This window comes from Orcinus orca, chromosome X (assembly GCF_937001465.1).
Source record: "Orcinus orca chromosome X, mOrcOrc1.1, whole genome shotgun sequence".
NCBI lineage: Eukaryota > Metazoa > Chordata > Mammalia > Artiodactyla > Delphinidae > Orcinus > Orcinus orca.
In genome coordinates this window covers 13,384,398-13,410,546 of record NC_064580.1, presented here as the reverse complement: position 1 = coordinate 13,410,546, position 26,149 = coordinate 13,384,398, and the positions used below count along the sequence as shown (strand labels likewise).

Here is a 26,149-nt window from a genome sequence, read left to right as displayed (position 1 = left end):
TGGACACAAAAATCCTCAATAAAATATTGGTAACCCAAATCCAACAATACATTAAAAGGATCATACACCATGATGAAGTAGGATTTATCCCAGGGATGCAAGGGGTTTTTAATATCTGCAAATTAATCAACGTGATATACCACATTAACAAATTGAAGAATAAAAAACATGATCATCTTGATAGATGCAGAAAAAGCTTTTGACAAAATTCAACATCCATTTATGATAAAAACTCTCCAGAAAGTGGACATAATGGAAACATACCTCAACATAATGAAGGCCATATATGACAAACCCACTGCTAACATCATACTCAATGGTGAAAAGCTGAAAGCATTCCACTTAAGACCAGGAACAAGACAAAAGTACCCACTCTCACCACTTTTACTCAACATAGTTTTGGAAGTCCTAGCCACAGCAATCAGAGAAGAAAAAGAAATAAAAGGAATCCAAATTGGAAAGAAAGAAGTAAAACTGTCATTGTTAGCAGATGACATGATACTATAAATAGAAAATCCTAAAGATGCTACCAGAAAACTACTAGAGTTCATCAGTTAATTTGGTAAAGTTGCAAGATACAAAATTAACATACAGAAATCTGTTGCATTTCTATACCCTAACAATGAAATATCAGAAAGAGAAATTAAGGAAACAATCACATTTACCATCAGATCAAAAAGAATAAAATACCTAGGAATAAACCTACCTAAAGAGGCAAAAGACCTGTACTCTGAAAACTATAAGACACTGATGAAAGAAATTGAACTCTACACAGATGGAAAGAAACCGTGTTCTTGGGTTGGAAGAATCAATATTGTTAAAATGACCATACCACCCAAAGCAATCTACAGATGCAATGCAATCCCTTTCAAAGTACCAATGGTATTTTTCACAGAATTAGAACAAAAAACTTTACAATTTCTATGGAAACACAAAAGACCCCGAATAGCCAAAGCAATCTTGAGAAAGAAAAACAGAGCTAAAGGAATGAGGCTCCCTGACTTCAGACTATATTACAAAGCTACAGTCATCAAAACAGTATGCTACTGGCACAGAAACAGAAATATAGATCAATGGAACGGGATAGAAATTCCAGAGATAAAGCCACACACCTATGGTCAACTAATCTATGACAAAGGAGGCAAGAATATACAATGGAGAAAAGACAGTCTCTTCAATAAGTGGTGCTGGGAAAACTGGACAGCCACACATAAAAGAATGAAATTAGAACATTCTCTAACACCATATGCAAAAATAAACTCAAAATGGATTAAAGAAAAAAAAATGGATTAAAGACCTAAATGTAGGGCCGGACACTATAAAACTCTCAGAGGAAAACATAGGCAGAACGCTCTTTGACTTAAATCACAGCAAGATCTTTTTTGATCCACCTCCTAGAGTAATGACAATAAAAACAAAAATAAACAAATGGGATCTAAATAAACTTAAAAGCTTTTGCACAGCAAAGGACACCATAATCAAACAAAAAGACAACCTACAGAATGGGAGAAAATATTTGCAAATGATGTGACCAACAAGAGATTAATTTCCAAAATATACAAACAGCTCATGCAGCTCAATATCAAAAATAATAGTAATAATAATAAAAAATAAACCCAATCAAAAAATGGGCAGAAGTTCTAAATAGACATTTCTCCAAAGAAGACATACAGATGGCCAACAGGCACATGAAAAGATGCTCAACATCACTAATTATTAGAGAAATGCAAACTGAAACTATCGATACAATGAGGTACCACCTCACACCAGTCAGAATGGCCATCATCAAAAAGTCTACAAATAATAAATGCTGGAGAGGGTGTAGAGCAAAGGGAACCCTCCTACACTGTTGGTGGGAATGTAAATTTGTGCAGCCACTATGGAGAACAGTATGGAGATTGCTCAAAAAACTAAAAATAGAGTTATTATATGGGCAATCCCACTCTTGGGCATATATCCATAAAAGATGAAAACTCTAATTTGAAAAGATATATGCACCCCAATGTTCACAGCAGCACTATTTACAATAGCCAAGATATGGAAACAACCTAAATGTCTATCAACAGATGAATGGATAAAGAAAACAAAAGAAAAAATCTACAGGTAACTACTTTTAGGTGGTTTTCAAATGAAAAAGCTCAGAATTATGCCAGGTTATGAAAGTTTATAAAAATTTTAATGCAAATACAAGGAAACAGCAATACTTTTTCTTAGTCTTCCCTTTTCACTCTGGCCCACCTTGCTGTTAAAAAAAAAAAATTGAGTTTCTTACCTTCCGGAACTTTTTATCAGCAGGAGGTGAGAAATCATATAAATTGCTGGAAACAAATGGTAACAGTCAGTCATTTCTTTTATAATAGACCATTAGATTGGTGTATTTGCATGTATCATCAAATTCTCTAATGGAATGACAATGCTAGAGAGATAGTCTAATACAATTAGAATGTAGGCTTCTGGGATAAAATTACTACATGTTTTCCTTGGAGGAGGAAAAAAGTATATCCTCTACCATGAAAATACCAGTGAGAAAAAAGAAGCTATTCTGAATGATTTTGTCCAATATAACATTTTTCTATCATAACAAAATTCTTATGAATTTCACATTAGCCAGTGATTTGAAGGCAGGCATCTTCCAGAGTGAATTTTAAAAAATGTAGGGCTTCCCTGGTGGCGCAGTGGTTGAGAGTCCGCCTGCCAATGCAGGGGACACGGGTTCGTGCCCCGGTCTGGGAAGATCCCACATGCCGTGGAGCGGCTGGGCCCGTGAGCCATGGCCGCTGAGCCTGCGCGTCCGGAGCCTGTGCTCCGCAACGGAAGAGGCCACAGCAGTAAGAGGCCCGTGTACCGCAAAAAATAAAAAATAAATAAGCATGTGGGGCTTCCCTGGTGGCGCAGTGGTTGAGAGTCCGCCTGCTGATGCAGGGGACACGGGTTCGTGCCGCGGTCTGGGAAGATCCCATATGCTGCGGAGCGGCTGGGCCCGTGAGCCATGGCCGCTGACCCTGCGCGTCCGGAGCCCGTGCTCCGCAACGGGAGAGGCCACAACAGTGAGAGGCCCGAGTACTGCCCAAAAAAAAAAAAAAAAAAAAAAAAAGGAGAACACAGGATAATCAAGATCAGGAGCATCATCTTTTATTCTTTGATGCAAAAGGCAGATGCTTTATGAATACAATTATCAGTGAAGGCCAATGTTATGTCTCTAACAAGGAACTGCAGGAGCATTCACCTGAGCAATGCTTCTTTGTGGCAAATGAGAGTTGGAACTACATACAAACCCCCAAGTGGGACAGAACCAGAGGCATGCCCTTGTTCAGAGTTGCACATAGGTCCATCCCAGCCTAGAGGTTGGTTTTCAAGAGTTTCTGGCACCAGATTTAATTTTCACACCTCCTTTTCTTATCAGTACTTGGAAGTACTGGTCAAACACACCCTATCCCCAATGGAAGGCTTCCCTGGTGAACACTGCTCCCTTCTACTCCCTCAAATGACAGAACGATCCCATCACTCCTTGCACTGTTGTCACAGCTCCCATGGCACCCTGACTCACTCCAGAGAAATTATAAAACCATATGGAAATCAAACCCAATATAATTCTGCATCTGGAAGAGTTTGGGGAATACCTTCCCAAGCCTGTAGTTTTATACTAACTTTTTAAGTGAACCTAAGCATTTTGGAGACTTTATTTTTTAAATACAACATTAAATTAACATATTAAATGTTATGCATATATTCTATAGAAAGGTGGGAATAGTAAAAAGAGGAGAGAGAGCTAGAATTAAAAACCAGTGGCTTGGACTTCCCTGGTGGCACAGTGGTTAAGAATCCACCTGCCAATGCAGGGGACATGGGTTCGAGCCCTGGTCTGGGAAGATCCCACATGCCGCAGAGCAACTAAGCCCATGTGCCACAACTACTGAGCCTGTGCTCTACAGCCCGCAAGCCACAACTACTGAGCCCACGTGCCACAACTATTGCAGCCTGCGCACCTAGAGCCCAAGCTCCGCAACAAGAGAAGCCACCACAATGAGAAGCCCACACACCACAACGAAAAGTAGCCCCCGCTTGCTGCAACTAGAGAAAGCTCGCGCGCAGCAATGAAGACGCAACTCAGCCAAAAGTAAATAAATAAATAAATTTATAAAAAAGAAAACATTAAGCTAAGTGAAAAAAGCCAGTCACAAAAACAGAAACAAACAAACAAACAAAACAGTGCCTTTAACGTGTATTTTAACAACATGAATAATTTAAATCTGCCTCCTGGCATCAGAAAAGACATTCTGAAATATTTTCCAGAGATGAATTTTGGTTTTTTGAAATTTAGTGATAGGATGGGCTTTAGCTATACTCAAATGGATTATTATAAATGAAGTATGGTTAACATAGGGGATGCTAGAACCCCAGAGGAAAGAAAATATTCAAGAGAAATATGCATTTTATTACAATTCAGAAGCTTAAAAAAACAATTTTTTTGTTATACTTAAAATGCCTATGGTGTACTATATTACAAATGAGGAAATACAGTGTGAAATTAAGTGAATTGCTGAGTGGTCAACCAGTTTAAGTACATCAAATGGCATATTCACTAAACTGGTTATATCATGTTACTTACTCTAGACAGACCCATCATGGGATACATACACTTTGAAAACAACCCTGAAGAGTGTAAAGCTATTGATATGTTGATGAATGCTTTCTGCAGATATTCTCCCAATGGTATATCCGAGTAAATGACCGTAGATAGTTGGTGGACCCAGTGTCAGGCGCTTTCCTAACTACCCTTTTATTATCATAACCTGACAGATACAATCTCAAACATTTCCCTCTCTGATCCTTCCATATGGCATATGGAAATCAGCATGCAATTTGGTGATTTTTTTTTTTATCCCCATCCCCACCCCCAGCCCCAGTGCATATTCCCAAGTGTTTGTTTCCTTGTTCATTTATGCATTTGTTTGCCAATCTGTGAGCAACCTGAGATCAGTAGTTCATCTCAGTCAGCATCCTCACTGCCAGAGACATGATAAGCTTCTAGCAAATGTTTGATGACAGCAAAATTATGAATCAGTCACTTATCAGTGGTGGGATCTTGGGCAGTAAATGGAAATCTCTGAGGCTCAAGTCTCCTCATCTAAAAAAGTGGGGATTAATAATAATACTTGCTTACATTAGAGTTATTTTAAGAAACAAATGAGATTGTTAGACTATTTGGCTTTTATTGCACTGTCATCATCATTATTTTTGCCATTATTATTCTCATGATGAATTTTCAACCTTTATCCAAGAAGAGAGATTGACTCAGTCCTCTCAAAGTATATGACTAAATTTGAACTTGAAAGATGGAGCCTGACTCATGAGAAGAGGATAATAATGGGCACTATGCTTTCATTGGAAAATCTAAGTTAGCAGCAAGAATCCTGTTTGTTAAAATTCAGATGCAGATAAATAATGAGTAAGGTTCAGGAATAATTGCAGAGTATCCATGGTTACAGAAAATGCTGTCAACACCCATTGTTCTATATATACCTTGGGAGACATGTCACCACATTTCTATAAATAGAGTAGAAATTGATTCATTTCAACCTTGATCATGTGCAAGGCTCCAATCTTCTCAGGAATAAAGGAACTAGACTTGATGTAATGGGGGAATATGTAGTTTAATGGGTGTAATGGGCCATATGTCTGAGGAAGGTCAACAGAGCAAAGAAGAAAGAAAGGTTATGAGAGCAAATGGGGCTTCTGAGTCTCCAGCAGGCGACTCCTTGGGGGAAGAATGACCCTGAGAACCTGAACAACCTCAAGCTACTTAAGAGTTTCTCCTGACCAGTCATTCAGTTTTAAATACAAAACAAAAAGACGACTGGAAGATTTCTAATTAAACATGACAGGAAAAATGATCTTTTAGAAAGGCCATAAGGCCAGAAAGAATGAAAGAGTGGATGACAGCAAATAAGAGATGGCCATAAAATTTTAAAAGCTGGAAAGCAGATGGCTAAGTGGTAAACGACTTAGCATAAACCTAAAATTCGAGTATCTATAAGGATTCAGGGTCAGATAGCAGTATCAACAGAAAAGCCAATTTGAGCTGCAGAATCCCAGGAATGCTTAGAAATTGGCAGCACCAAGTACTTCTGAAGGTTGAGTGGCAAAAGGCTAAAACATAACCATAGCCGAGGGCACTAGTACTGAACTAAAAACAGAGGAATTAGTGATATCCTCCCAACCTGCCTCCTACTTGGCTCTGAGAACACCATCAGCTGCTCACTTACTTCCCAGATAAAGAGAATGATCCCTGAGAAATACTAACATGTTTAGCATTTGGTTAGTTACAGATGCTAACATTTGGGGGTCTCCTATGAAACATTCAGGCCTCCTCTTTGTCAAGCCCCACCAATGTACAGTTTCCACTAAACTAAGCTTTTTAGTGTTTTACTCTTAGACAGACTACCAAGAATTGCTATTTAATGAAATTTTCTAACATGACAGACAATGAATATATGGAAAAAAGGAAACCAGAGAAAACAGAAACAATGCAGAGAGCAGAAGAAAACTAAACCTCACTATAAGTAGTATCTTCAAATGATAAAAGACTGCATCATCCAAGAAACAAGGACAAAATACTATACAGTAAAGAAGCAATCCAAGAAGAAATAAAGAGCTCTTGAAAATTAAAATATAACAGAAAATAAATCAATAGAGGAGTGACAAGAGAAAGTTGAAGAGGGACTTCCCTGGTGGCGCAGTGGTTAAGAATCCGCCTGCCAATGCAGGGCACACGGGTTTGAGCCCTGGTCCAGGAAGATCCCACATGCCGCAGAGCAACTAAGCCCATGTGCCACAACTACTGAGCCTACGTTCTAGAGCCTGCAAGCCACAACTACTGAGCCCGTGTGGCACAACTACTGCAGCCTGCGTGCCTAGAGCCTGTGCTCTGCAACAAAGAGAAGCCACTGCAATGAGAAGCTCACACAATACAACAAAGAGCAGCCCCCGCTCGCCGCAAATAGAGAAAGCCCGCGCACAGCAATGAAGAGCCAACGCAGCCAATAAATAAATAAATAAAAAGATAAAGTTGAAGAAATTTTATAGAAAGTTGAATGGACAGAAAAAGAAAGAAATGGAACATACCAGAAAAAGGATAAGAAAATCAGAGGATCAATCAAGGAGGTCCAAGATTGAATTATAAGAGTTCTAGAAAGAAAGACAAGAAAATGGAGAGGAGAAAAAAAAATCAAAAAAATAATTTAAATTTCCCAGAACAGAATAAGGGGTCGAGCTAGCACCACGCCCTTGCTAAGGTATTATTGTAAAATTTCAGATCACTGGGTATATGAGGAAGATTCTAAAATCTTCCAGAGAGCAAAAATAGCTCACAGATAAAAGCTAAAGAAGTAGACTAGCTAGAAGAAAATGGAGCAATGCTATTAAAATTCTTTTAAAAAATAGTTTCTATATAGAACTCTAAACACAATCATATTATCAATATGTTTTGAGAGTAATTTAAAAATATTTTCAGGGTCTTCCCTGGTGGCGCAGTGGTTGAGAGTCCGCCTGCCGATGCAGGGGACACAGGTTTGTGCCCCGATCCGGGAAGATCCCACATGCCGCGGAGCGGCTGGGCCCGTGAGCCATGGCCGTTGAGCCTGCGTGTCCGGAGCCTGTGCTCCGCAACGGGAGAAGCCACGGCAGTGAGAGGCCCGCGTACCGCAAAAAACAAACAAACAAAAAATATACATATATTTTTTCAGACATGTAATGTCTCAAAAACATGCAAGGTCTAAAAAACCTCAGGAAGCTACTGGAGTGCTGTGATCTTGTGATTTATAATAAGAAATATATATTTGCTCTTCCTCCAGGTCCTGTCACAGAGCTCCTAAAACCCTTGGAATTTCCTGTGTTGAGAGGGATAAAGGTGTCTTTTGTTATGTTAATGAGGAGACTTGCCAGTGGAGCCAACCTTGTGATTAGAGGGTTGCAACTTTCAGCCCCACCCCACCCCAACCCACCCCCACCTCTGGGAGGGGTGAAGGGCTGGAGATTGAACTCAATCACCAGTGGCCAATGATTTAATCAGTCATGCCTAATGGAGCCTCCATAACAACCTAAAAGGACAGGGTTCAGATGGCTTCTGGGTTGGTGAGCACGTGGAGAATGGGGAGACAGAGCGAGCTCAAAGAGCATGGAAGTTCAGAGAGCATGGAACTTTCACACACCCCCTTTCCCCATGCCTTGCCCTCTACATCTCTTTCATCTGGTTGTTCCTAAATTAGATCCTTTTATAATAAACCTGTAATCTAGTAAGTAAACTGTTTCTCTAAGTTCTGTGAGCCACTCTAGCAAGTTAATCGAGTACAAGTAGGGGGTCGTTGGACTCAACAATCTACTAGAGTCTGTAGGTCAGAAGCCCAGGTGATACCTGGACTTGCGATTGGCCTCTGAAGTGTGGGGTGGCGGGGTTGGGGGGGGACACCAGTCTTGTAGGACTGAACCCTTAACCTGTGGGATCTGATGGTATCTCTGGGTAGATAGTGTCAAAATTGAGTTGAATTGTAGGACACCCAGCTGGTACTGGAGAACTGCTTGGTGCTGTGGAACCACAACCCCCAACCCCACCCACTACCACTACCATTGGAATTGGTACCTGAATCATTAGATGTGCTCCACCAAAATGAGGTAGTAAACTAAGACAGAAGATAAAGGATCAAGTAAAGGAATCAAAGAGAGGAGAGATGATAATTCTCTTTCACCAGGATGAGGGTGAAGGGAACCACACAGCTAAGAAGTGAACCCAGAGAACCACTGATTCACATTGGAGAAAGTGGATGGAGGGCTCCAATAAGGATAACTCCAAACACAAAATGAAGCAGTAGATTACCACCAGTGTTTGATGTACTCAAAGGGGAATGATGCTTCTGGAAGAGTGTTTGGGGATGAATTAGAGAAAGGTATATAGAAAAAATATAGGCCCAAAATGATACAATTATTGGGACTTCCCTGGTGGCGCAGTGGTTAAGAATCTACCTGCCAGTGCAGAGGACACAGGTTCAGTCCCTGGTCCGGGAAGATCCCACATGCAGCGGAGCAACTAAGCCCATGTGCCACAACTACTGAGCCCTTGTGCCACAACTACTGAAGCCCATGCGCTTAAAGCTTGTGCTCTGCAACAAGAGAAGCACCGCAATAGGAAGCACACGTACTACAAGGAAGAGTAGCCCCCACTCGCTGCAACTAGAGAAAGCCCGTGTGCAGCAGTGAAGACCCAACACAGCCCAAAATAAGTATAAATAAAATAAATTTATGGAAAAGAAATGAAACAATTATTAGCTCCAGAGAAAACAAGTTTTCCAAGAAAAGAAACGTAATAATTGTATACTACCTTTACAATGTATACTATTTATGCATAATAGTTACAAAATCACAACATGAATACTGAATTCTGATCTAATTTTTTAAAATTTGGTATAACCGTACTGTAGGATGGGATAGGGTAAGCATGTGTGTTCTGGAACTCAGTGTGACATAGGAAGGGGAGGTAAGAGAGTTAAATCCTCAGCCTCAGTAGTAAGAAATCAATTAATAACATTGAATTAGAAAAAATCAGAAATATCAGTGTTGATTTAAAATAAGGAGATAAATTCCAGAAAAAAATAGTTAATGCAATCAAAAGTGGTTGACTCTTAAAAGTGGGTAACAGGGGGCTTCCCTGGTGGCGCAGTGGTTGAGAGTCCGCCTGCCGATGCAGGGGACACAAGTTCGTGCCCCCGTCCGGGAAGATCCCACATGCCACAGAGAGGCTGGGCCTGTGAGCCATGGCCGCTGAGCCTGCGCGTCCGGAGCCTGTGCTCCGCAACGGGAGAGGCCACAACAGTGAGAGGCCCGCATACTGCAAAAAAAAAAAAAAAAAAAGTGGGTAACAGGGATGCAAAAAGGTGGGAAAAGAGATTGTTCATTTTCTTTGAAAACCTTGTAGAACCATATGAATTTGTAGAATCATATAATAAAAATGAATTTAAAAAAAAATTACTGCTGTACATCTTTTATTTCCCCCTCAGATCTACTCTTTGGACTGCTCCTTTCATTGAGTATCCTGGGAATTTGACTCATGTGGACCACACCAACAGTCTTAGTTGAATTGGCTATACAGCAGAGGTTGGAGTGAGAGAGAAAGACTTATTTTCACAACTCCAGTTGGGTGGTCCATAAAGCTCTCTCTCCTCTTGCCCTCCAGACCTAATGGCGATAATAATTCTAATGATCTATCCTCAGGTACTGCACTCTCCCTTACGATTTCCCTCCATTCTACCCACATCTTTAGAAATAGTCTCTTCATTAGAATTCTCTTTAAATTACATCATTTGAACGTGTCATGTACTTCCTCCCAGGACCCTGACTAACACAGAGCTTTAGCTACATCTGCATCTAGATTGACTAGAAAATAGATGATAATATTTTCTTAACTTTTAATAACAATAATAATTTATTATAACAATAACAATGTAAATAACACATACACACCTTCCTTCATTATAAATCTCTGGAATCATGGGTTTTTTTTAGGGTAGTTACAGGTTCACAGCAAAGTTGAGAAGGAACAGAGATTTCCCATATTCCCCTGCCTTCCACACATGCACAGCCTCCCCCATTTTCAACACCCCCACCCGAGTTCATCACTTGTACATTTGTGACAAGTGATGAACCTATGTTGACATATCATAATCACCCAAAGTCCATAGTTTACATTACGGTTCACTCTTGGTGTTGTATATTCTTTGGGTTTGGACAAATGTATGACATGTACTCATCATTATGGTATCATACTGAGTATTTTCACTGCCCTAAAAATCCTGTGCTCTGCCTATTCATCCCTCCCTTACCCTGCCACCAACACCTGGCAGCCACTGATCTTTTTACTGTCTCCATAGTTTTGCCTTTTCAAGAATGTCACATAATTGGAATCATATAGTGTATAGTTCGTGTTGTTTCGAGGTCTTTTGTTCTAGTTACATACTCATAGAAAAATTAGAAAATAAAAAAATTAATCACCATAATTCCACAAGCCTGAGTCAATCGATATTGATATTTTGGTGTGGAAACCTAGAGCAAAGTAATAATTAGGCACTCCTTCAAATGGATATTCTTTAGTGATGCTCAGTGTTTATATAGAGAGGCAGTGTAGGGGAATGGCAGAGCATTAGGATGCTTGCTAGTTCCAGCCTCTCTTAATATTCCCAGTAATGCAAGTCCAGTCCCCAAATTCTACACTTCACTCAGCTCTACTCTGAGTTCACCATCTTCACCTCCAAGCAACTTTGCAAAGTGTTCCTTCCGATCATGCACAGTGCTGTGTGTAAGAGAAGTTCTGTCAGTATTCCATCTTGGCAACATTTCCGACGATGTTTTAGTGCTCCAGTGATCTTTTACCCACCCCACTTCTTAGCCATTGGTACCCTGGGATAATGTCCATGCCTTTTTTTCCGCTTTGGCACCAAACTAAGCATGGTAGCAAGAGATCATTTCAACGTTGTCAGCGGCAGTGAAGGCAAACTAAAACACGATCTCCACTTTTCCAGCTAAAATGTCAGCTTATCTTGTTTTACAGTCACCTCCACAAAAGTTTCTCTGTGAAGGGTTCACAAAGAGATATTAATTTTGATCCACAGCTGATGTAAGGGGGAAAAATCAGTGTTTATATATAAATACTTTTAACTTGGATGGGTGAGATGGACTATAGATTAATGAAGCTCATCAACAGAACGCCCTCACTCATCTCCCTGTGAGGGGGGGGGAAACTTGTGTAATCGAGGAGTCAAACTCACTGCTGTTTAACTTTATACTGTTATTGCTAAAAGCACAGGAGCAATGGTGACATCTTGTGTCAGGTTAAAAACTAACAGGATCTTAATTCCTTGTGGTGTCTACTGGGAGTACTTCAGAAGAGTCCCGACTAACACTCATGTGTATCTGCTCATTTTAGCTGCTGACCAAATAATAAAACGGGCATTGGTTTTTCAGGTGCAGAGATTACATCTTCAGGAATGACGGGGAAAACTCCACTTGGCATTTGACTGATCTAACTGCAACCTTAAGAACAAAGCAACCAGGAGTGCCAGTCTAGTTCTTCAACTCAGCCCTTACACGTTGCCAGGATATCCTTGTAAAACACATGGGCTCTGGGCCCATCCACCATCATTCTGAAGCAGCCAGAGGAGAGCTGTGGAGCTCTGCAATGATTGCAATTAGTTATCTGACTGCTTCGAGCATTTTCTTCATTTCTTTGGCAAGCCTTTGAATGTCACATGACATGACTGGAACCTCTGGAGCCCAATAGATGCCATATCAAACACTGCTGGCAGCAGATGCCTGGGAAGCCAAATCTTTTTGTTTCGTGTGCTCTTTATGAGAGCAGTGGTTCTTAACCGTGGCCATACAAAATCACCTGGGGAGCTTATACAAATATCAATACCTGGATCCATTCCAGACCAATGAAATTAGAATTTCTGGGAGTTGAAGGCAGACATTTTTGAAAAGCCCCCAAGGTGATATTAGCATGCAGCTCTCACCTGGCTCTCCTGCCCTGTTAAACCAGCCACCACACTGTGAAGAAGCCCATGTCACATGGAGAGGCCATATGCATCCTTGTGTTTAAAGATCTAGGCCTTAGTGTAAATCTCTGATTATTTTTTCTTAGAAAACAGAAGACAACAACAAAAACTTCTTAGAATTACTGAGTCAGAGAGCATCCTTTAAAATACATATACTGATTACAAATCATTTAATTTTTAAATTTTCATAATTAAAATAATTTAATTATTTATTTTGAAAAATTTGTTGCCAAATAACTTTCCAGGAAGGTAGATCTTTCCTCAGAATAGTCCTCTGTTCTTGCCATCTTCAATCCCTCTCCTCCCATTCTCCCTTAAATTCACATCAGTTATGCCTTTGACCCCATCACTCCACTGAAGCTGCTCTCCATAGTTCCAAGTTCACTAGTGATCTTCACATTGTTGAATTTATGGCTAAGTCTTCTCTTACTCTGACCTAGAAGCAACGTTTTGCACAGTGTATAATCCCTTCCTGATACACACTTCTTCACTTGGTCGCCAGGTCCCACCCTCTTTTCGTTTTCTCATCTCACTGGTTGGATCTTCTCAGTCTCTTTGCTGGGTTTTTCTTCTTTCCCTGTAATGCTCCAGGGCCCAATCCTGGCTCCTTTTTTTCTTTATCTGCCACTCCCTGTATGATCTCAGCCTGTCTCAAGGCTTTAAATTCTACAAAATGCCTTAAACTCCTCCAAATATATCTCCAGCCCATACTTCTATCCAAACTCCAAGCATCTACATCTGACTGTGTACATCTCAAACTCAACATTTCCAAATCTTTTCCCCCCAAACCTTCTCTGCCAGCAGCCTTCCCATCTCAGGTAATGGCAGTACATGTTTCAACTGCTCAGGCAAAAAATCTTGACACATTCTCAAGTCCCCTCATCTTCTGTCATTCCATATCCAATTCCTCAAGAAATCCTGATGGCTTTACCTTAAAAATATATCCACAATCTGATCTCCTCTTAACACCTCACTGGTACCACCCTGGTCCAAGCACCTGGCCTTTTGCCTGGCTAACTATAATACCCTCCAACAGGTTTCCCTGCCTAAACTTGTCCCTGCCACACACACACTCTAGCAGTCAGAGGGATGGGAACTTCTGTAACATGTGAGGGGGAGCAGAATACATGACCACCAAATATGCCTCTTTGGCATGTGAATTATTTTGTTGCAATTGATGGGATATAAGCCTCAACTGCCCAACTTGCTGTTGGGTCTCATATCTTTGGGGGTCCCACACATATGAAATTAAAATGTTTTCCTGTTAATTTGTCTTATGTCAATTAAATTGTTACGCCAGCCAAAGAACCTAGAAGGGAAGAAGGGAGAATTTTTCCACCCCTACACATGTCAGATCATGTTGCTTTCTCTGCTCAAAATTCTCCAGTGACTCCCCTTTTCCTCCCACATCCACTGTCCCTTTTCCTGCTCCACATTTTTTTCTGTTGCTAGTGTCACTTCCTAACATGCTGTTTGGTTTGTCTACTTGTTCTCTCTTTTGTTTATTGTCTGTCTCTCCCCACTAGCATATAAACTCCATTGGGGCAGGATCTCTGTTTTCGTCACTCATATATCCCAAGCACCTAGAAGACTACCTGGAACAATGAAGGCATTCACTGCATGTCTGTTGAATAAACAAATGAATGAATGAAGGCTATTACTCTTTATCTTGAGACCGCTGTGATCTATATGGGCATGTAGACAAGGTTTGTCTACCTGGCCCTCCGCTTCTTCATGCAAGGTGTATCATCCTCTAGTTTCTCTTCAGTTGTTCAGATACCCTCCACTCAGGACTCCTTTCTCTCACAGAGGTCTAGACTCCAAGATTAGGCCTTGTTCTTCTCCTGCCCCCATTCTGTCAGTCTCCTTCCTTCCATCTATGAATATTAGCAAGTAGTCAGCAGTCAAGCTTCCAATTCAAGTCATTCCAGTTAAACTAATTCATGAAGGTCTTTGTGCTTTCTTGTTCCCTTCTCCAAGTCCCCTCTCTGAGAGCCCAGGCTGAGGATGAACCTAAACGTTAGCTAAATTCACTAAATTCGCTGTATCCTTTAGTTCTTTAACATTATAATATGTTACTCCCTAGAATATTTGTATTTCAAAGATAAACGCTCCAAGAGGGCAATGCTTACTTGTTGACTAACTCATACGGTATCCTAAGCCTCCATTATTCAAGATTTGGAACATGAAAAAAAATGATTTTTGCAATAAGAAAAGACAAAGAGAGGTAGGTAGTCCTTTTGAGACAGGAGGGAGGGGGACAGGGCACAACCTTTGAAAAGAATGACATAGCCGTTGAGGATATGACAAAAACTGGTTAGAACCAATTAGGCCCAAGCTGGAGGAAGATTCGACTTCCTGTACACTTTGAGCCTCATTATATGCTCATTGTAATACATTAGCATATGCTAAATGACACACCCGCAGGTGCCATGACAGTTCCAAGGCTGACTATAAAGGGCAAAAAAGTGGGTGGTGGCCCAATCCCTGGAAATCCCCACCCCTTCTCCGAAATAGTTGGAATAATCTTCCCACTCGTTAGCCTATGAAATTACCCAGCCCATAAAAACTAACCACCTGTAAAACCGATAGCTAGTGGGAAGCAGCCACATAGCACAGGGAGATCAGCTTTGTGACCACCTAGAGGGGTGGGATAGGGAAGGTGGGAGGGAGACACAAGAGGGAAGAGATAGGGGAATATATGTATATGTATAGCTGATTCACTTGGTTATAAAGCAGGAACTAACACACCACTGTAAAGCAATTATACTCCAATAAAGATGTTTAAAAAAACCCCAAAAAACTAACCACCACACACCTCTGGTGCTCTCACCTTCTGAGACTTATTGCATTCTGTCTATGGAGTGTGTATCTCCCTAAATAAACTGGCTTTCCCATTTAGTTCTTGGGGCAGAGCCCCCTTATCTGCCCACTTGTATCCCTCACAAGCGTTCTATATTAATAAATCTACTTCTTGCCTATCACTTTGCCTCTTGCTGAGACATAAAGAACCAGAGCTTCAGTAAGTCCTGACACCGGGTGAGTGATTTTAATTTAAAGACAGTGGGTTCAACTCCCAATCTGAATTTTGGCTGGGTTGGAATCCCAGCCCGTGGGTTTAAGTTCCAATCCAAGTTTTGGCTGGGTTCGGGTCCCATCTGAGGTGCGATTGGGTTCGAGTCCCAATCTGAGACCAGGTGTGCGGTTTCACTTTCATTTATTGATTCATTCATCAAATATTGATTAGCAACTATTATGTACAGTCACTGTGCTAGGCACTGGGGACAGAGTGGAGAACAAGACAGACCAGGTCACACTCCCTTTGGAGCTCCAGTCCAATACCTGGATTTAAATGCTTTATGCAATGACTTTAACATTATTAACTAATTAACATTAATTCACATTAAATAACTTACATTTTTCTTCAGCGGAAAATGCATAATCTCCTTAATTATTAGAAACCACCGTGATGGGTTTTTGCTTCTTTGCCAGTCAAACAAAGCACAAAGGAATCTTATGCTACTAATGAACGGACTGTTAAAATAACCCACGAGATAGGTTTGGGAAGAAAAAGCTGATATCCTAAGCAAAGCCAAAACATTATATTACCATCAAGTCAACAAAGGACCTCGCTATTCCTCTATTCTGAGCCAGAACCATCCACAAAAGGATTAGAAATGGCACAAACCCAAACTGACCTCTTTCTATTCCATCTGTGTCATTTTTTTAGGCTAAGATCACAAGTCCCATTGGTCAGGCTGTGAGCCTCCTCTGTTCTTTGTTTTATAATGTGATGATTGGGCCTTTCACACGTCTTACCTGACATAATCAGTGAGCCATCATGTGAGGAAAGCATTGCGATCTCCACCTGGGGATTGGGAGAATAAAGTAATTAGCACAAGACTACCCCTGCTACAAGTGCTGATGCCAGTATTTTAAAACCCAAATCTGTCTGCCTCTTGAGCTTATTTTATTTTCACTGTGACAAAATGTCTCGGATCATAAGTTTTGTGAAATTGAAATAAATATCTTTCTAGTTCTGGTGTCAGAATGGAAGGGACTCTTCTCTGTTCAGACAAGAACCAAGAGGGGACTTAACTGGTTCTTGAAGTTAACAGCAGTGGAAATAAGCATCAGTGACAACAGAGCATGGGCAAATCATTTATATTTTTTCCTGCATCTAAGTTTCTTTAGGTGATAAATGGGAATAATAAAATAGAAAAAGCTCTAAGGAACACTATACAAATCAATCTAGTGTTTATGACAATTTGACAAAAGAACACTGAAAATTCTTATTATTATATTTCTCATCTATGTTAACAAGACTATTATTAAAAAAGAAAACACCTGGAAACAATAAACAACCAAAATGTTCATAGATAGTACTATGGATAAATGAACTGTGGTATGCTCACCAAATGGAATATAGGAACAGTAGTAAAAATGAATGAACTTCAGCTACAGACAACAACATGGATGAAATGATGAATGTTAAAAACTTGAGAGAAAAAACACTACATATGTTATGATGCCATTTTGATACAGCTCAAAAACAAGCAAAACTAAACAAATTGTTTAGGAATGCATCTATATATGGTAAAAGTGTTTTGTTTTTAATGAATGGGAATGCAAAATTTAGAAGAGCAGTTATTTTTGCAGGAGAAGTAGAAATCAATGGAGGAGAGCCCAGATATTAATGTTCTAGGCCCTGTGTGTCTATATTTTAATATTTCTCACAACTTACATATATATTATATACTACATTTATTATTTTTGCATACATAAAATATTATGTAATACAAATTTAAGTTAAAAATATATTTTCTGTCATAATATTGTGAAACCAATTTTTTTTTAATTTTTAAAAAAATTTATTTTATTTTTGGCTGTGTTGGGTCTTCGTTGCTGCGCACGGGCTTTTCTCTGGTTGCAGGGAGCGGGGGCTACTCTTCTTTGTGGTGTGCGGGCTTCTCATTGCGGTGGCGTCTCTTGTTGCAGAGCACAGGCTCTAGGCACGCAGGCTTCAGTAGTTGTGGCACACGGGCTCAGTAGTTGTGGCTCGCGGGCTCTAGAGTGCAGGCTCAGTAGTTGTGGCACACAGGCTTAGTTGCTCTGCGGCATGTGGGATCTTCCCGGACCAGGGCTCGAACCCGTGTTCCCTGCTGATTCTTAACCACTGCGCCACCAGGGAAGCCCTGAAATTAATTCTTAAAAGATCTTAAGACCAATCTAGTTTCCTTGAAAAGTTAAAAATTTGTAAAAATTGAGAAATAGGGATCAAGTGAAGTCTGAATTCTGGTGCAAAGGACTCACAATGCATTTCTCCAGCTAGCCTTTGGAGAAGCCCTTATCAGCTGATACAGCAGTTTCCTGAAACAAAGGATCATCCTTCCAACCCAACTCCAAACATCTTAGAATTACTGAACTGGCTCATGTTAGCCAGCCAGCTCCCTTCCACCAGATAAGACCATTTGACATATTATGTAAACACTTTTAGAGTTTATCTTATTCACCACAACAACTCTTCAGTCTGACACACTGGGCAGTCATTTTTTCAAAGACTGGGAAAATAATGACTGTTATCAGCAACTTCCCATCATTCTTTGTGTCCTTGATGCTACAAGGAAAGAGTTCATGAGAGAACTCAGAAGTGCTGGAAAAGCCTTTTGGGGCCTGGATTTATAAGGTGGTTTTCCTTCTGCGTATAATTCCCTGCACTTTTTGGTCTGTTTCTAAGGAGAAATAAAATGACTTGGCTTTTAACCCCTCTTATCCTCATGTCTGTCTTACAGGACAGGTTAAAGGGGAGAGGAGTGGCGGGGGTGGGGGCGCGGGGAGGAGGAAGGAGAAGTGGAGAGGGAGGAAGGGAAGGAAGAGGAGAGCATGTGACAGGGGAGGGGACGTGGGGAGGAGAGAGGGAGGGGAGGGAGAGAGGAGAAAGTGACTTAGTCTGAGAAACCACATTTCCACATGCTATGCTAGATTATTTCCACATGGGTCATCTCATTTACTTCTCCTGACAACCTTGTGAGGTAAGTCAGGAAACTTGAAACTCAGTAAAGATAGAAGCCTTAAAGTGACAAAGCCAGTAAGTAATGGGATTTAACTCCAGATCTTTCTGACTCTGAAGCCAAACTCCTTCTAAGTGCCCACCTGTGGGAATTGGAATTTCAGAACAAGGTAAAGCACCAGGGGGCAGAGGCCTGGAGCACAGCAATAAGATGGGAACCCCAAATATGTGCACATCAAAAATTTCGTCTCACTAAAAAGAAGAATATTTGATCATTCTTGGACTAGTTTTGCTAGCGATTTCATTGAACACAAGGTAGACAAAAAAATGGGACAGACAATTCTTAACAGCTGAGAACTGGTTAAACAGAAGTGTGAAGAACCTTTGAAGAAAGAGATAGCATTATCTAAAAATCCAAAAGGCGAGGAAGGTAAAACTGGATGTAGACTTTAAAGAAACACATTTCTACTGATTCACAGAAAAGACAGAATCACAGAAGAGATAGTATCAGGGGACTCAAATTCAAGCTAGAAGCTCTAAAAATACAGTTCTGTATATGTAATAAGAATACTGTAATACCACAAGTCTGAAGTGAAGAAAGAATTAAAGAAACAAATTTTGCTATGAGCTCAGATGTTTAAAAGGTTAAGAAATGGTTACACAACCTCTTCCAATTCACTGTGACTCCAGCGAGGATTTCGGGCATCGAGAACAAAGTGAAGGTAGCACAGTCCTTGCAGTCAAAGTTCCAAATTGGAGGGCTGAAGGGCTCTCCTGGTTCTCTCTTGTGCTCCCCGCCAGAGTGCCTCAGTCATAGTTTGAGAGATCCCCATGGCAGTTATGAAAAGGTCCAGCAGAAAGAAATGGGAGACGGCAGCTCAGTGGTCACTGGTGTCTAGGTCTTAAGTCAAAAGAGAAAAGGGAGTTCTTGACTTTTCTACATGACCCAACGCAGGTAAGCAGTTAGGGATGCAGAATATGCTAGGGAAAGGACTATGCTTTTACCATCCAGGGTCCTGCTACGAAACAAACGGCAGGGGAGCAGAACAGGCTACCCCACAATGTGCCACTTTGGCGTGTGAACTGTTTTGAGCTGGAGGCAATCAAGACCCAGTAGATTCAAGAAAAACTTTTACCTCTCCCTTAACTACCTAAAAGAATTTAAATAGGGGGCCTCGCCCAGAAAGAGAGCTACTACCAGAGATAACTTTTTATCTGAATGACCTATCTGTATGGCAGAGCAAACATCTGCCCTTCTTATCATCCTGTGAATTACACCCCTCCCCTTTTATCAATGTTTTTTTTTTTTTTTTTTTTTTTTTTTGCCATACCTCGTAGCTTGCGGGATCTTAGTTCCCGGATCAGGGATTGAGCAAGGGTCCTCCACAATGAAAGCACAGAGTCCTAACCACTGGACTGCCAGGGAATTCCCGGCCCCCCTCCCCTTTGAAGCCTCAGGCTCCTATCCCCTTCCTTAGCTTGGGATGAGCTATAAGCCTCAATTGCCTGACTTACCCTTGGGTCTCATTTTTTATATGGTGCTCCCTTTACGTACAAAATTAAATTTGTTTTTCTCCTGTTAGTCTGTCATATGTCAATTTGATTCTTAGACCAGCCAAAGAACCTAGAAGGGAAGAAAGGAAAATTTTTCCATCCCTACAGCCATGGGGTAAGTGAGAGGGTTTAATGAAGAACTCTCTACGGCAAGGTTAAGGTAAACCAAAAAGAAATGGTGCAGTGTCATGGTGTGAGCAACTCCCTGAAAACTGAGCTCTGGGAGAAGGGCGCCCAGGCACAAAAGCCATCATCAATGCAAGAAGGTAGCTAATGACAATCCATAAGGAGGGAAGGCGTGAGTCAGAATATATCACCCATCTCTCTCTACTACCCTCCTCCAATGTCCTGCTTGTGCTTCCCATTGCCAGAGGGTAAATGAGCCCAGTGATGAGGGCCACATAGCAAGGCAAAGAAGCATGGGGAGTAAACCCAGAGGGGCAAACAGAGTAGCCAACGCAATCATTCAAAAATTATGAGTATATGCAAAGATTTAGCTACAAGGAAATTCATCACAGCGTTTGTAAAAGCAAAAATATGGAAATGACCTAAATATTACATAGAGAAAATAATTATGTTACCCACATGAGGGCAGAGACAATCTTGCCTATTTTTGTATATAAAGTGCAGCAACTGGAATAATGCCTTGCATAGAAAATATTCCTTAAACATTAAAAATGCTAGTGTAGGGATATATTTATGGACATGGAAAGATGTTCATAATTCAATATTAAAAAACAGGTTACAAAATAATGTGGTAATGATCCCATTTTGTTTGATAGCTAGCTACATAGATACGGGATGCAGGTTTGGAAAAACATACAAGGAGATGGTTATAATAATTAACGATGCTCTGAGGGAGATTGTGTTTCGTTTTGTTTGATTTGTTTTTATGCTTCATTTTCTGATATTCCTGTAATGAATACAAATTGCTTTTATAATAAGAAAATACAGCTTTTTTCAGTTTTATTTATAAAACAGTGTTCATTTTCCTGGTGTTTTCCTTTCTCTTCCCTGTGTCATCTCTTGCTCCATAACCTTGAGAGTGGCAGCAGATGGCTGGGCAGGCATGTAGATCGAGGGGAAGGGAGGGAATCCCACCATATGGGAGTCATGACTCACAGCTTTCCCAGCTTGCGGAGCACCGAGGACCAAAATACAGAAGAGTGGTAGGGGCCTAGGAAAACCTCCTGTTCCCAAGGCTTAAACCCTAGGAAGCTGAGAATTATAGTACATGCTGAAGATGACTAAAAAGTATTTTTAAGCTGCATTGGAAGCAAGATGAACAAGCTGGGAAGAGCATCACTGCTAAGGAAAGATGTCACATTACCAGAGAGCAGGGAGAGGAAGCAGTCAACTCCAATTTTGCTTTCATGTCAACCATAAATAAGGCTTTCTTCTCCTTTTCTCTTTCTTGGCCATCGTCATCATCACCGTCACCATCGACACCCCCATTATTCTTGTAACCTCCTCCAAAATCACTACCATTATCATCATCCCCATTCCAGATAGTAAACTTCCTAAGAGCAGTAAAATATGCCTTATGCTTATATATACACTGGAACATTTAGCACATGATTCTACATAGGATAAACACAAATTGAATTGACAAGGATGAGGGCACTCTTATCAAGTAAGCAGAAAACGTGACACTGGTAGGAAGACTTGATATACTGCATGAAAATCTTATAAACTTTAGTGAGCCAGTATCGCAAAGGGCCAGAACTTTTTAATCACGTACGCTCCCCCCAGTATATTTACATGTGTTTAGTTATAAATTTTATACATGGTCTACCTTATTAAATATTTACATATAAAATAAAAATTTTAATGAAACCGGTAATATTTGTTTTCCACATCCCAGTGGATCATTTTGGGGTTTACACACCCCGCATGGGAGACCACTGTCTTAGACAACAGAATCAGAATCCAAAGTTTCTGAAGCAAATCTATGATGGTGGCTGTAACCAATAACAGGAGATTAAATATAGATGAAGGTCAAATGTTGCATCTGAGTTCCCAAATTGAGCCCAAGTTGAGGAATTTAATATGCAAGGACACTCTTGTAATACTAAGACATCACCACCAGACGACTTCTAGGTCTAGTAATTGAAGATGGGTGGACTGAGCAATAAGCAGCATTTAAAGAAAAGCCAACCTTGACAATTAATCAAATGCACCAGATGGTGCCCCACTCTCGCTACTATCACTATTTAACATTGCTGTATTAAATTAGTGTGTTTTCTTTCTAGGGATTTCTTGAAACAAAATAAGGTTTCAGAGGATAGGAGCAATATGTGCCTGCTTCCATCACTTTTGGAAACTGCTTTGATACCAAGCAACCAGAAATTCTCATTTACCTGGGAGAGCCCTGCTTTTCATCCCTTTGGGACCAGCATCCCAGCTCTGGGTTGCTGGTTATTAACTGCAGCAGGAGGAGGCATCCTTACGAGTTCATCAGTGAGCGTGGTTTCCTTGAACAACTCCACCCAAATCTGAACGCTTATGTCATAACTTCAGGTCAAGTTATAGAAACTCTGTAGAAACTGCCACCCCCCAAAAGTGGGGTTGGGGCAACCAGAGTGTGTTCTGGGTAGAATAACCTTTGGGCCACAGTGGCTTTGTATAAGGTTATGGTAGGACAGAGTAGAGAGAACAAAGGCTTTGGAGTCAGACAGATCTGGGATGGAATCCATCCACACTGCCTGTGTGACAATGGGCAATCTACTGAACTTCTCTGTCACAAAAGGCAGTTGGTAAAATGCCGTAAGATTTTCTAGGCTTATTGTGAGCGCTGGAAAGAATATTTATAGAGCATCAGGCACAGGATCCAAGCTCTCCATTCACTCAGCCATGCCTGTGGATGTGAATACCTGAGGCACTTATTTAAAATACAGATATTTCTCCCCTAGAGTTTCAGATGTCACAAGCCCAGAGTGAACAAAGGATAAACCAGGGTGAACATTCCATAATTCCCTGCCTCTAGAGGAAACTTTATGTTTTAAGAAGTCCCCCTCATCCCCCAGGTGATTATTATTGTCAAACAAGCTTAGGAATGCCCTCACCAACAGTTATTTACCATTGTTGTGCCCACTGCTGTGTCACTGCTATTTTGTTCCTTCCTGCCACCCCGCAGCACTACTCCAGTGTGCCGTCGTTATGGACTCTGCCTACTTTCTTCCACCAAGGAAAATTCCCTGCATTTTCTACTCCACTTCCCTCCTCCCGCCCTCACTCCTCAGTCAACCTACTCTCTGCCATCTGTCGAGTTGGAAAGGTGTGAGTGGATGGATTCACGTGAAGGCTTTGAACTGAAAATGACTTACTTAGTTACACAGGCCAGGGAGTCTTTCATAATAAGCGGCTTAAACTCGAGAGATTCATCCTAAATAATAGCAGTACTGGCCCGGCGGCAGACGTTTTGAGAAGAAGGATCTCTCAATTCCTGCCACGGCCTACTTGCTGATTCATCTGTATGTATGTAAGAATCACTGGAGAGCTCGTTAAAATGCAGATTCTGTTATTAGATACTGGATCTAAGGTGGGGCCCCAGACTTTGCATTTCTAACAAGCTCCTGGGTAAGCCGATGCTGGTGGTCTAAGGACATTCTGAATGTCAAGGGGTGGGTAATGGTGAAGAAAAGACCTACATCCCCAAAGGCTTGGAAATATACCAACACCTAGAGACTAATGTGATCATGAAAGTCTAGAGTCTCTTAACTTAGGTAAGCACCAAGAGATAGGCCTGTTACCCATACACACACACAACCCACAAACAACAAGTCAGAACTTTTCAACACCTTCAACAACTTAAAAATCATTACTTTCCACGAGGGAACATTTCCGCAGAGAAATGACAACTAAGAGCTCCAAAGTTTATTGTAAAAGCATTTTATGCAGTTATTTTCAAAATTACATCTCAACATTCATAAAAGGTAAATAGAGGTAAATGTGTTTGTTTTACACATGACAGACAATACAAGAGCACCAAGATAACTGTTGAAAGAGCCAGCCCTCCTGGAACAAAGAAATTTCCATTCACCTGTGTGGCACAGTCAGCTCCACAAACGTAAGTAAAAGGTTTTCAACATGTTCAGCTGGCTTCTGCTGTTAACCTCCTGGAGGAAGTTAAAGCACAATGTGAAACAATAAAATACTGAATGTGAGAGCTGGGGACAATGGAGCACAGTCCTGGTGTTCTGGAATTTGAGCAGTAACCCATTTGTAAACCTCGAAGGTTTCTGCAAAGCGGCCACAGGCTGATCTAAAAGGTCACACGGTGCAAACTCCTTAACTGCGATCGTCTTTCGAGAAGACAAGCTCCACCTTGGGTGTGTGAGAGTGATGCTTCTAAGGACACTGACATCCATACAAACATATCATTTGACTCTGAAGCTCCATACATTATCTTTTTTTAAATTAAATAATTAATTGATTGATTTTTGACTGTGTTGTGTCTCGCTGCTGCACGGGGGCTTTCTCTAGTTGCAGCGAGCAGGAGCTACTCTTCGTTGCGGTGCGCAGGCTTCTCTTGTTGTGCAGCACGGGTTCTAGGCGCACGGGCTTCAGTAGTTGTGGCGTGTGGGCTCAGTAGTTGTGGCTCACGGGCTCGAGAGCACAGGCTCAGTAGTTGTAGCGCATGCGCTTAGTTGCTCCTTGGCATGTGGGATCTTCCCGGAACGGGGCTCAAACCCATGTCCCCTGCATTGGCAGACAGATTCTTAACCACTGCGCCACCAGGGAAGTCCCCATACATTATCTTGAAAAGCCAGCTTTGGCACTTGCGCAGATCCAAAGCCTCTTCCTAGGGCAGCTGGAACTTTCTAGATCAACATGAAAATGTTGGTTTACAACCTGTTTAAAACGGCCACCACTTACAAGAGGACCCCGGCTATGCCCCTGATCTGGAGCCCATATTGCCCCTTCCGCAGAAAGCTTTCCTCCTCTCCCCGGAAACCTGGATTTTTAGCCTGCAGCTGCTGAGCTACCAGGCGGAGAAAAACAACATCAAGCAATGTCAGGCAGAAATTTTCACTGTGTCTGCAGTTCTGGTGGTACTGGTGGGAAGATAATACTATGTCAACCTTATACAGGGATAATCTTCTTTGTATGCTCCCACTCATTAGATTTTAACCTCTAGTGACTTTCTGAACTAGAAAAGACAAAGGAGGAGTAGCCTCTTTGCTGTTTAGGTTGGGACAAAATGGGATAATTGTATAGTTTACCTCTGGTACTAAATGCATGACTCAGATTTATTTTTCTTTTGTGTTTTAGTTTTTGGTTGACCTATAACACACATACAGATAAGTGCACAAATCATTATGTATGAACAGCTCAGCAAGTATTCACAAACTGATCACATCCTTTGAATCAGCACCCAAACAGGAACTGGAGCACTGGAGCAACCCAGAAGTCCCCTTTGTGCCCTCTTTCGGTCACTATATCCTCCCCCTCCCCAGGAATGGCTATCCTGACTTTTAATACTCTAGTTTGGTGTATTTTCGAACTTTAAATAAAATTCTAAAAACTGACTTATTTGTGAAACATGAAATTAAAAGGTAATAATATTAATACCAAATTTGTTTAAGTTGGTTGTTTTCATGGTAATCTGAGAGTCCGAAAATTAAAGTGTCTCCTTTAGTCCAATCCAATTGCTATGGACTGGACTGTATCCCCCCAAATTCATATGTTGAAGTCCTAACAACCAAACTGACTGTATTTATAGATAGGGCTTTTAGAAGATAATTACGGTTAAATGAGGTCATAAGGGTAGAGCTCTGTATAGGACTGTGGCCTTATAAGAAGGGGAAGATCTCTTTCCCTTTCCCCTGTTAGAATACAGCAAGAAAACTACAAAAGGCTACCATCAACAAGCCAGGAAGAGAGGGCTCACAAGGCTCCGAATCACCCGGCACCTTGATCTTGGACTTCCCACCCTCCAGAACTGTGAGAAATTAATTATTATTGTTTAAGCCACCCAGTCTGT

General features: G+C 41.1%; 1 protein-coding gene across 2 annotated transcripts in view; it reads right to left on the bottom strand.

Annotated features, from left to right (window-relative positions):
• The window catches only part of GRPR (gastrin releasing peptide receptor), a 277,275-nt gene that overhangs the window by 215,983 nt on the left and 35,143 nt on the right, over positions 1-26,149 (bottom strand). The window contains exon 3 of one of the 2 annotated variants that reach the window (XR_004483223.2): positions 16,419-16,467. The gene's annotated coding sequence lies outside the window, so the exon portion shown is untranslated. Of the gene's footprint in view, positions 1-16,418; positions 16,468-23,856; positions 24,987-26,149 lie in introns of those variants that run through there. The other variant, XR_004483224.2, reaches the window with a different exon arrangement.